The 11,976-nt window shown below is 41.1% G+C and overlaps 1 pseudogene; it reads left to right on the top strand.

The window, feature by feature from the left end:
• The first annotated feature begins 3,331 nt into the window (after positions 1-3,331).
• On the top strand, positions 3,332-11,151 carry LOC118618472 (annotated as a pseudogene).
• The last annotated feature ends 825 nt before the right edge of the window (positions 11,152-11,976 follow it).

The raw sequence follows: 11,976 nt of genomic DNA, 5'->3' as shown, positions 1-11,976 counted from the left end.
CAAACTGTGTTCACTAAATTTTCCCAAAATAGAAAAAGATTTGAAAACACATACTGAAAATGTATATAGCATACATAAGAATATTGACCCAAAGCAAGATATATTCTAGTAAAATTCCTGGACATAAAAAAAAAGAAAAGAAAAAACATGCTTTAGGCATTTAGGCCAAAAAACACAAAGTGATGTACAAGAAAAAAAAATTAAATTAGACTTTTTGACAACTGCTTTATGCCAGAAAAATAATGATGTCACATATTTAAGATACTCAAGGAAAGAAAAAGTAAGCAACAATGTTATATCTAGCAAAACTGACTTTCAAGTACAAAGAACAAAAACAAACCGTTATCAATGTATTGAAATTCAAGAAATGTTGTTCTCATGAGTCCTTTCTAAGGAATTTGCTGGGGAAAGAGCATTAGACAACCAAAGAGAGGAGCCTGACACAGGACCAGCAATGAATGTGAAATAGAAAGTTGCTTGTAGAACTAGAATTAAATGAAATGAGGGTTAAAAATGAGGGAGCAGAATATGTAATGGTTATATATTCTGACAATATAGAGACAATGCAATATGAAAATGGGAGAATATGGTGAGAGCATATGCATAAAATTTTTATTTTAGTTAGTCTGAGTAATCATGATTTTGTAGAAGTATTGGTATTATTATACTGAAGCTATTGTATATGTAATGAAGGATAAATCAAATGAGTAATTATGGAATATTCTAATTCTATTACGCTCTGTGACCTTGAAAACCAGGAATCTCAGTATGAGTAAAAAAAATACTGATATGATATAGAAAACAATTGATTCTGAATTTGAGTTCTTAATTTGAATTAGAAGTACACACGTATTTTGAGATAGATAGATAGATAGATAGATAGATAGATAGATAGATGACAGATAGATAGATAGATAGATGATACAGAATTTTTTCCAGTTTTGGTTACTGAAAAACACTAGAAACATTGACCAACCAATAGAAATGAATGTCCCTAGCACCCATATTGTAATCTTAAAATACCATTTCCTAGTAAAATAAAAGAAGCCAGGGCCTCTTGGAGATATGGCCCATTTCAGTGCTTGGGCAAGAAATTGCAAGATGAGCCTAAAAACATTCTGACATATCAGGAGCCTAATTGAAGATTCCCATTGGTCAAGAATAGGAAAATGTGTACTTCAGTAGGGGTAATTGCAAGACATTGGGCTCATGGCTTAGAACCATGAGTTTAAAATAATATCTAGAAAAAACTAATTGCTCAACTTCAGAGATTAACAGAAAACAAATTCATTCTCTTGAAAACTGATAAGCAAAAATAGAGTCAAACATTTAGCCTGTCTTTCCTCTCCAAATTCTCTAAACCCCAAGGTAACCAAGTAGAATATGAGAGAAAGCGTTTCTTTTATAAATAGTTCAGCTGATAAATGAATGCTCCTCCCAAAATATCTGCTAGCTAGCTATTTATTTATTTATTTATTTATTTATTTATTTATTTATTTATTTATTATGTTTTTATTGATTTTCAGAGAGAGAGGGAGAAATAGAAACATCAATGAGAGAGAAACATTGATCAGCTGCCTCCTGCACGCCCCCTACCAGGGATCTAGCCCACAACCCAGGCATGTACCCTGACCAGGAATCGAACCAGCGACCTCTCAGTGCATGAGTTGACGCACAAGCAATACCAGCCAGGCAGCTATTTCCTTTTCAAATTGCACCCCCATCTCTCCCTGATACTTGCTCTTCCTTTCCTGTTTACTCTGCTCACTGCACCTCCCCCCACCCCTTGCCTAAAATGTAAGCTCCAAGATGACACACGGTTTTGTTTGTTTGGTTGGTTGGTTGATTCACTGCTCTATCTCCATCACTTACCACAGTGCCGGGCACATGGAGTCCACTCAACAAAATTTATTGAATAAATGAATTATTTAACTAATCAATGACATATCCACTGTCCCCTAAATCCAACTGCCATCAATGGAAAGAGAAGGGAGGAGGTGAAAGGAAAAACACTAAAAAGCAAAATGAATTAATGTAAAAGACTATTTTAAACCAGAAAATATCAATGTAATTATCTCTCTAGTTTAGATACAGCCCCTGTGCCCTTTCCAACCTTTCCCACCGGTGGAATGAAAATTCTTGGAAAAGTCAAATGAGTTATAGAAAATAGAGAAGCATACAACTCAAGAAAAGAATCCAATTTAAAAATGGGCAGAAGACCTAAATAGACACCTCTCCAAATAGGACATAAAAATGGCCAAGAGACATATGAAAAAATGCTCAACATCTCTAATCATCAGAGAGATGCACATTAAAACAACAATGAGGTATCACCTCACACTTGCCAGAATGGCTGCCATCAACAAATCATCAAACAATAATGCTGCTGAAGGTGCGGAGAAAAGGGGACTCTCGTACACTGCTGGTGGGAATGTAGACTGGTGCAGCCACCATGGAAAACACTATGATGTTACCTCAAAAAATTAAAAATTGAACTGTCATTTGACCCAATGATCCCACTTCTAGGAATATACCCTAAGAAGCTTGAAACACCTATCAGAAAGAATATATGTACCCCTATATTCATTGCAGCACTATTTACAATAGCTAAGATCTGGAAACAACCCAAGTGTCCATCAGTAGATGAGTGGATTAAAAAGCTGTGGTACATGTACACAATGGAATACTATGCAGCTATAAGAAAGAATGATCTCTTATCCTTTGAGACCACATGGAGGGACCTGGATAGTATTATCCTAAGAGAAACAAGCCAATCAGAGAAAGACAAATATCACATGATCTCATGTATGGAATACAAGTGAAATATAATGCACAAAACAAGCTGATGAACACAATAGACCCAGAGACATAGAACTAGGGTATAGACTGAGAAACCTTAGAAGTGGGGGGTAGGGAGGAGGAAAGAGATAAACCACAGAACTTATTATATGCATGTACGTGTAACCATGGACATAGACAACAATACTGAGGGGAGGGGGGCAGGATCTGAAGGACAGTGTCGATGAGGGAAAAAGAAGAAACATCTGTAACAAAAATAAATTAATTTTAAAAATCTAAAAATAAAATAAAATCAAGAAAAAGAAAATAGAGAAGCTACATTTGTTGCACACCGAAAACTTCAGGATACTCAATGTTGATTCATCAAATTAACATGTTATTCCAAACTGAGAAATGAGTAAACTGAAACTCAGAGCAGCCAAATGGCTTATTGGGTGTCATAGAGTTAAAAAATAATAGAGCAGGTTCTAACCCAAGATTTGGAGGTCCTTCTCTCCTCTCCAGGTGGATGGTGTTTATGCCTGTGTCTACCATGAGCAGGCACAAGGTATGAGACCAGCGTTTCCCAGCAATCCATTCACATCCTGACCTGTGGAAAGGCTGGAGAGATGCCTGGGGGTGAGGGTGGGGCTTCTGTCTGAGTAGGACTGGTGCTAGCACCTAGGCCTGGGTAAGTTTGATGAGGGGCCTTCTCTACTAAAAACTATTCCATGGCTTTGTTTCAGGGACTGGTACAGACAGGTAACAGTAATTATGAGATTCTGTCTCCTTAAGGCAGCTCAGAAGAATACAAAATCCAAGTGATTCCAGGGACTATTGGCAGAAAGGGTCACTACTGCCTTCCCTCTTGCCTGTTTCCCCTGCCCACCCCCACTCCTTCTCACACACCAGACCTCCTGTCCCTGATTCTTGGCACTGACCAAAGAAATGGTGTCTGAGGGGGTGGCTGAGGGAAGAGGGTGTTGCAGTTGTTTCCTAAGACCTGGCGCCTGCTCCTGGCTAAGATGCTGTCTGGATGCCCAGTCCCTTCTTACGTGGGCTTAGAAAATAAAGAAGCTACATTTGTTACACACTGAAATTCCAGTGTGTGCATGTGGATTCCTCGACCTGATTTATTAATTCAAATTGATAAATGGGTAAATTGAAGCCAATTGAGCCAAGTCATTCTCTGGGGACATCACAAGCTAATAAATGGTGGGACAGGGTCTAACCCAGTACTTGAGGGCTCTTCCCTCTTCCCCAGATGAATGTGTTACACATTGCTGCCCATCACCCTGTCCTCCCAGCCCTGGAGTGCCGTGAGGGAGACACGCTCTCCACTCCCATCCCTGCCCAGGAGAAGTCTGAGTTACCTGGAATGGCCTGGGACAAGAGCACCAGCACAGCCAAAGTTAGCAAAAAAGGCTTCATGACTTCAGGTAGCCCAAGAAGTAGTCTCAGGTCTGGCGAGTAGACAAGCAAGTGGATGAGAATTCTAGACTCTTCTGCTCACTCTAACCAACGGGAACATGATCAACTGGGTCACTTACACGTGCCCTCGGCTGCCCACGGGTACAGTCTGCCCTGAAACAGCCTGCCTCCCCCACACTTCTCAGTCACTATCCCAATGCCCCAACATCCGCCCATCACACCCCTGACATGATCCATCTCCCTTCCTTCATTCTTTTATCCACCTTCATTCTTTTCGGGTCTGGCAGAGAGAAGTCATACCACAGCCAGAGGGATTTAAAACAAAAAAGATTATCAGCACTTGTTATAACTCAAAACCCTCCAAGACTCCATGTCACACATTGAAAAAAATGCACAATCTTTACTATGCCCTACAAAGCCCTACCTTATCTGCTTTTTTTTTAATCTTCACCCAAGGACTTTTTTGCATTTATCTTCAGATAGAGTGAGAGGGAGGGGGGGAGAGAGAGAGAGAGAAACATTGATGTGAGAGAGACACACCAAGTGGTTGCCACCCACATGACTCCAACCAGGGCCAGAGACAAACTGCAACCGAGATACATTCCCTTAGTGGGAACCGAACCCGGGACTCTTCGGTCTGCAGGCCGATGCTCTAACCGCTGAGCCAAACTGGCCAGGGCTGCTTTTAACGTAAGTTAGACAAACTCCTTTTTCAAATATAATTTTCCATTTTGAGAGCAGATGAGTAGGGGAAAAAAATCATTCAGACCTTGGGAAGATTGAGTCTATCTGATTATTTTCTCTCTAGGAGAAAAGTCCCCACTGCCTAAAATGCTTAATTTCAGGAAGGATTTTGTCATTGAGAGTGAAAGAGGGAAGAATTGAAAATATTCAGCTCCTTCTGCTAGCCATGCCACTCATTTGCTGTGTGACCTTCGGAGAGTCACTTTCCCTCTGTGGGCTTTAACCTCACGGATGAACAGATTGGAACAGATGGGCTATAGTATGCTATGGTTCTCTAGATGTTGAAAAGGTACAGAACATGGAGTGCTGAACATTTTTGCCACCAACACAGGCCAGGCTAATTGAGTTTACACCTAAGGATTCTCAAGGTTGCCTTCATCAGGCTCCAACTCTCTTTAGACATTGGGGTCAGGCTCCTCTTACCTTGCTACCAACACCCAATTTGCTATATGGCATTTGCAAACTACAGTCCCACCCCGGGCCTTCTCCTTGTGTAGACAATGTACAAAGATTTGCTCTGGTTATTATAAAGCCTTAATATTCTCTCCAGGATCCTTGAATGGGTCTCACCATACCAGGCTGTTTGGGGGTAGGGTCCTCAGGATACTAATGAGGAATCATAGAAGACCCTGTTCTTACTCCTTAAGATCCTATTTCCAGATAAGTGACATTCACCATTACTTGGGGTAAGGATTTGAATATATCTTTTGGGAGGAGATATAATCCATCCCACAACAGATGGTTGTTTTTTAAATTCCTATTAGGAGTGAAATTGAACATCTTTTCATATGTTTAAATACCTTTATTATTTTGTGTGTGAATCGTTTGTTTATATTTTTTGTCCATTGTTCTACAGGATTTCTTTGGTATTTCTTCTCCTTTGTCATATTTTTTTTGTTTTCTGTTTCTGGAATTCTTATTTTTCAGATGTTGGGCTTTCTGGACTGATTCTCTAATTTTTTTAATATTTTCTCTCCTATTTTCTATTTCTTTGTATTTTTACCTCTAGTTTCTGAGAAATTTTAACAAGTGTATCTTCCAACCCTTCTATGAATCTTTATTTTCTATTTTATACTATCTTTTTTTTAATTTCTAAGAGTTCTTATTTATCTCTTGACTTTCCTTTTTATAGCATCCTATTCTTGTTTCATGATTGTAGTAGCTTCTCTAGTTCCTCTGAGGATTTTAATGATATTCTTCTCCCTACATAATCCATTTCCTATATGTTGTTGGCTGGTCTGTTTTAAATGAGATATTTCTCTCTAATCACAGATTATATGATTAATGATCCTTAGCTATGTACTCCAATATAAGAGTGTACACTGCAAGCTTATTAGAAACTCCATGAGTGCTTTGTTCTATTTGGTTTTGGTCTCTATTTTTTATGAGCAACTTGGATGATAATATGTATTTGTTAATATTTATTTATTTTTATTTTTTTATTATTATTTTATTTTTGTTACAGATGTTTCTCCTTTTTTTTTTTTTTTTATCCTCACCCGAGGACATTTTTCCATTTTTTGTTCAGATAGAGTGGGAGGAGAGAGAGGGAGAGAGAGAGAGAAACATCGATGTGAAGGGACACATCGAGTGGCTGCCACCCACACGACCAACCAGGGCCGGGGACAAACTGCAACCGAGGTACGTGCCCTTAGCGGGAACCGAACCCAGGTCTCTCTGTACCGCAGGCCGACACTCCAACCGCTGAGCCAAACCGGCCAGGGTGATGTTTCTCCTTTTTATGCCCCTCTGACACCCTCCTCCTCATTCCCCCCACCCCGTCCCCGGCTTTGTTTTTCGTGTCCATTGGTTATGCATACATGCATATAAGTTCCGTGGTTTATCTCTTTCCTCTCCCCACCACCCCCTTTTCTGAGGGTTGTCAGTCTGTACCCTACTTCCATGTCTCTGGGTCTACCCTATTCCTCAGACTGTTATGTTCATTATATTCCACAAATAAGTGAGATCATGTGGTATTTGTCTTTTTCTGCTTGGCTTGTTTCTCTTAGGATAATATTTTCCAGGTCCCTCCATGTCGTCTCAAAGGATAAGAGATCTTTCTTTCTTACAGCTGCGTAGTACTCCATTGTATATATGTACCACAGCTTTTTTATCCATTCGTTTACTAATAGACAGACACTTGGGATGTTCCCAGATCTTAGCTATTGTAAATAGTGCTGCTATGAACTTTTGAATTGTATTTTTAGTCTCTATGTCATTTATTTCCACTCTGATCTTTACTCTTTCTTTCCTTCTACTTGGTCTGGGTTTTTCTTTTTGTTTACTTTCTAGTTCTTTATTTTTTTATTTTTTTATTTTTTTATCCTCACTCGAGGACATTTTTCCAATTTTTGTACAGATAGAGTGGGAGGGAGAGAGAGGGAGAGAGAGAGAGAGAGAAACATTGACGTGAAAGGGACACATCGAGTGGCTGCCACCCCCACGACCAACCAGGGCCGGGGACAAACTGCAACCGAAGTACGTGCCCTTAGCGGGAACCGAACCCTGGTCTCTCCGGACCGCAGGCCAACACTCTAACCGCTGAGCCAAACCAGCCAGGGCTACTTTCTAGTTCTTTAAGTTGTAGGGTTAGATAGTCAATTAGAAAGTTTTCCTGTTTCTTGAGGTAGGCCTGTATTGCTATGAACTTCCCTCTCAGGACTGCTTTCACTGGGTCCCATAGATTTTGTGTTGTTGTGTGTTCATTTTCATTGATTTCCGGGAAGTTTTAAATTTCTTCCTTGATCTCATTGGTAACCCATTCATTGTTTAATAACACGCTATTTTGCCTCCAAGTGTTTGAATGTTTTTGAGTGTTTTTATTGTAATTAATTTCTAGTTTCATGTCATTGTGATCTGAGAAGATGCTTGATATGATTTCAATCTTCTTGAACTTGTAGAGACTTAGTTTGTGTTCTAATATGTGGTCTATCTTTGAGAATGTCCTGTGTGCACTTGAGAAGAATGTGTATTCTGTGGTTTGGGGTTGTAATTCTCTGTAAATTTCTATTAAATCCATTTGATGTAGTGCATAATTTAGAGTCTCTGCTTCCTGTTAATTTTTTGTCTAACAGATCTATCCAGTGAAGTCAGCGGGATGTTGAAGTCCCCTGCTATGATTGTATTGCTATCAGTTTCTCCTTTGAAGTCCTCCAGAAGTTTTTTAATATATGCTGTTGCTCCTATATTGGGTGCATATATGTTTACCAAGGTTATAACTTCCTGTTGGATAGATCCTTTCAATATTATGTAGTGGCCTTCTTTGTCTCTTATTGTGGACTTCATTTTGAAATCTATTTTATTGAATATGAGTATAGCTACCCCAGCTCTTTATTCCTTTCTGTTTTCTTGGAAGATTTTTTTCCATTCCTTCACTTTTAAACTATGTGAGTCCCATTGTTTTTGCTTTTTAAAAGGCAACTGTCATCAAAACAACAATGAGGTATCACCCCACACCTGTCAGAATGGCCGCCATCAACACATCATCAAACAACAAGTGTTGGCGAGGGTGTGGAGAAAAGGGGACTCTAGTGCACTGCTGGTGGGAATGCAGACTGGTGCAGCCACTATGGAAAAAAATATGGTGTCACCTCAAAAAATTAAAAATTGATCTTCCATTTGACCCAGTGATCCCACTTCTAGGAATATGCCCTAAGAAGCATAAAACACCAATAAGAAAGAATATATATGTACCCCCATGTTTGTAGCAGCACTATTTACAATCGCTAAGATCTGGAAACAGCCCAAGTGTCCATCAGTAGACGAATGGATCAAAAAGCTGTGGTACATATACACAATGGAGTACTATGTAGCGGTAAGAAAGAAAGATCTCTTATCATTTGAGACTACATGGAGGGACCTGGAAAGTATCGTCCTAAGTGAAACAAGCCAAACAGAGAAAGACAAGTTTCATATGATCTCACTTATTTGTGGAATATAATGAACATAACAGTTTGAGGAATGGGGTAGTCCCAGAGACGCGGAAGCGGGGTACAGACTGACAATCCCCTAAAGAGGGCGGAGGGGGGGAGGGATGAACCACAGAATTTATATGCATGTATGCATGAACAGTGGACATGGACAACAATCTGGGGAAAGGGCAGGAAGGGAGGGGGAGAGGGGAATCAGTGGGGGAAAAAGGAGAAACATCTGTAACAAAAATTAATCAATTAAAAAAAAAAAAAAAAAGGCAACTGTCAGCATAACTGTTGCTTCCTGAGGGTTATCTGTCTTTTCTCTCTGACTGCTTAGTGTGTGTGTGTTTTCTACAATTTTAGTATGACATTTCTAAAGGTTGATTTCCTTTTCTTTAATCTGCTTGAGATTCATTGAGCTTCTTGAATCGGTGAATTTATGTACTTCATCAGTTCTAGAAACTCTTAGCTACTAACTCTCCGAAATAACCTTGGAACCATTCTCTCTCCTCTCCTTCTGGAAGTCTGATTAAATGTTATATTAAACATCACACACACACACACGGATAATTCTAATTGAAGTTTTGTAGATATGGTTCTTGTCAGTGGTGCCTTGTTCCTCTGTGTGCTTCATAATCTTTGAACACATGCTATTAATTGTCCTTGAATTTATTTGAGATTTATTGGAGGTCAAGACAATGTTGCCTTCTTTTAGAGAGCATTTTTATTAGCTTCTGTCAAATGCCTGGAGCATTCCCATTTGGGAACATTTTAAAATAAATTCTAACTCTGAGGCTTGGTATTTTTTTATTTTGCTTTGTTTTGTTTTACAATTCAGTTGATATTGTATTTGAGCTACAAAAACACTTGAAGAGCCCAGCTGGTATGGCTCAGTGGATTGAGCATTGTGCCATGCACCAAAAGGTTACCACTTCGATTCCCAGGCAAGACACATGCCTGGGTTGCAGGCTTGATCTCTAGTGGGGGGTGCGCAGAAGGCAGCTGATCAATGTTTCTATCTCTCTCTCCCACTCCCTTCCTCTATCTTTCTTTAAAAAAAAAAAAATCAATAACAAAAACACTTGAGGTACCTGCCCTTGCTGCCCACTGCATGGATTAAAGGTGCACACTTGCACCCCATTGTCTTGGTCCTTCGGTCTGGGTCTGTGGAGCACAGCAGTCATAATCAGCTACATCATGCTCTCCAATGACATCAAGATGCCCATCATGAGGCTGGGCACTTGGAAGTACCCTCCGGGCAAAGTGACAGGCTGTGAAGGTGGACATTAACCTTGGGTACTGCCACAATGACTGTGCCCACGTGTACTAGATTAAGAACAAGAAGGGGTGGCTATCCAGGAGAAGCTCAAGGAGCAGGTGGTGAAGCGTAAGGACCTCTTCATCATCAGCAAGCTGTGTTCCACGTACCATGAGAAAAATCTGGTTAAAGAAGCCCGCAAGAAGATACTCAGCGACCTGAAGCTGTACTACCTGGACCTCTACCTTATCCACTGGCCAATTAGTTTCAAGCCCGGGAACAAATTTTTCCCATTGGACAGGAAGGGCAACATGATTGCCTCTGGCATGGATATTTCGGACACGTGGAAGGCCCTGGAAGAGCTGGTGGGTGAAGGGCTGGTGAAAGCTTTTGGAATCTCCAACTCCAACCATCTCCAAATCGAGAGGATCTTAAACAAACCTGGCTTAAAACATAAGCTGGCAATTAACCAGATCAAGTGCTACCCATGCCTTAGGAGAAGTTAATCCAGTATTGCCAATCCAAAGGCATTATGGGGATGGCCTACAGCCCCCTCGGCTCTCCCAACAGGCCCTGGGCCAAGCTGAGGACCCTTCCTTACTGGAGGATCCCAGAAGCAAAGCCATAGCTGACAAGTACAAGAAAACCACAGCCTAGATTCTGATCCGGTTCCCCATACAGCGGAATTTGGTCATGATCCCCAAGTCTGTGAGCCCTGAATGCATCACTGAGAACTTCCAGGTCTTTGACTTTGAGCTGAGCAGTGAGGTTGTAACCACCTTACGCAGCTACAACAGGAATGAGAGAGTCTGTGCCTTGGTGAGCTGTTTCACCCACAGCAGTTATCCGTTCAAGGAAGAGTTTTGCAGCTGTGGGTGCCTGCTCTTCCCAGGCGCCCTGCCGCCATCCTTCCTGCCTCATTCCTCCTGTGTGCCGTGTGCGTGGCTGTGTCCCTCAGCAGCAGGGCAGCCACCTGCAGCAAGGCGTGGCCAGCCTGGAGTTGGGTCCGAAGAACAGTCTCAGTAGATTAGAGGTCTCTTCCAGTTTTCTTTGCTCTTGTCCAGTTTTCTTTACTTGTTGTCCAGCTCCTAGGGAAAGTATAACCTCGATACCCTTTTCTAACTAAGTTGAATCTACAAAGTGAAAATTGGTGCCACTAACAATTGGATTTTGGCTGCTCAGAACTGTAATCCTTTCAGCCAGACTTCTCCTTGCCTCAAATAAAAAGTACTTTTGTGAGCTTGAAACACACACACACACTTGAAGATTAGCTTGTAGTTACAACACCCTAATGACTTTTCTGTCTTGCTCTGCTTAACAACAAAACCATCTGAGTAGGGGTAGCCAGGCTTACTTATGGCTCACCCTTTTTCTCAGTGGATAGACTTTGTAGTCCCAGCTTAATGTGAGGACAGATTCTCTTGTTGAACTTTTCCCTGAGTGGGCTCTGGCCTTTGAATTCTCTTTCTCTCACCTCTAGACCATCAAAACACCAAGTCTGAAGATGTCCTCAGGGAAAAACCTAAGAGTTCAAAGATACCCCAGATAGCTGGTTCTTGGACCTCTGAGAAGGGGCACAGCCTGGTGCCCAGAGGCAGGACCCCATGGGTAAGGTCTAGTGCATGGTTAGTACTCAGACAGCAGGGGGCTGTGGCTGCCGGTACTTCTGAGAGGGTACAGCCAGGCTGCTGCTGGGACCTTCATCACTTATTATCATTCTCCTTCCAGTTTTAGCTCCCGTTACATCATATTTCTCATTTCCCACATCATCATGAACCTTTGTACAGATCTTCCTCTGCCTGGAACACCATTTTGGCTCATCTGCCTGGTGCTTTGGTAATTAGTCTTCAA

This window comes from Molossus molossus, unplaced genomic scaffold (assembly GCF_014108415.1).
Source record: "Molossus molossus isolate mMolMol1 unplaced genomic scaffold, mMolMol1.p scaffold_m16_p_6, whole genome shotgun sequence".
Classification (NCBI taxonomy): domain Eukaryota; kingdom Metazoa; phylum Chordata; class Mammalia; order Chiroptera; family Molossidae; genus Molossus; species Molossus molossus.
Note: the sequence above shows the minus strand (reverse complement) of the source record. Positions and strands in the feature narration are given on the sequence as shown.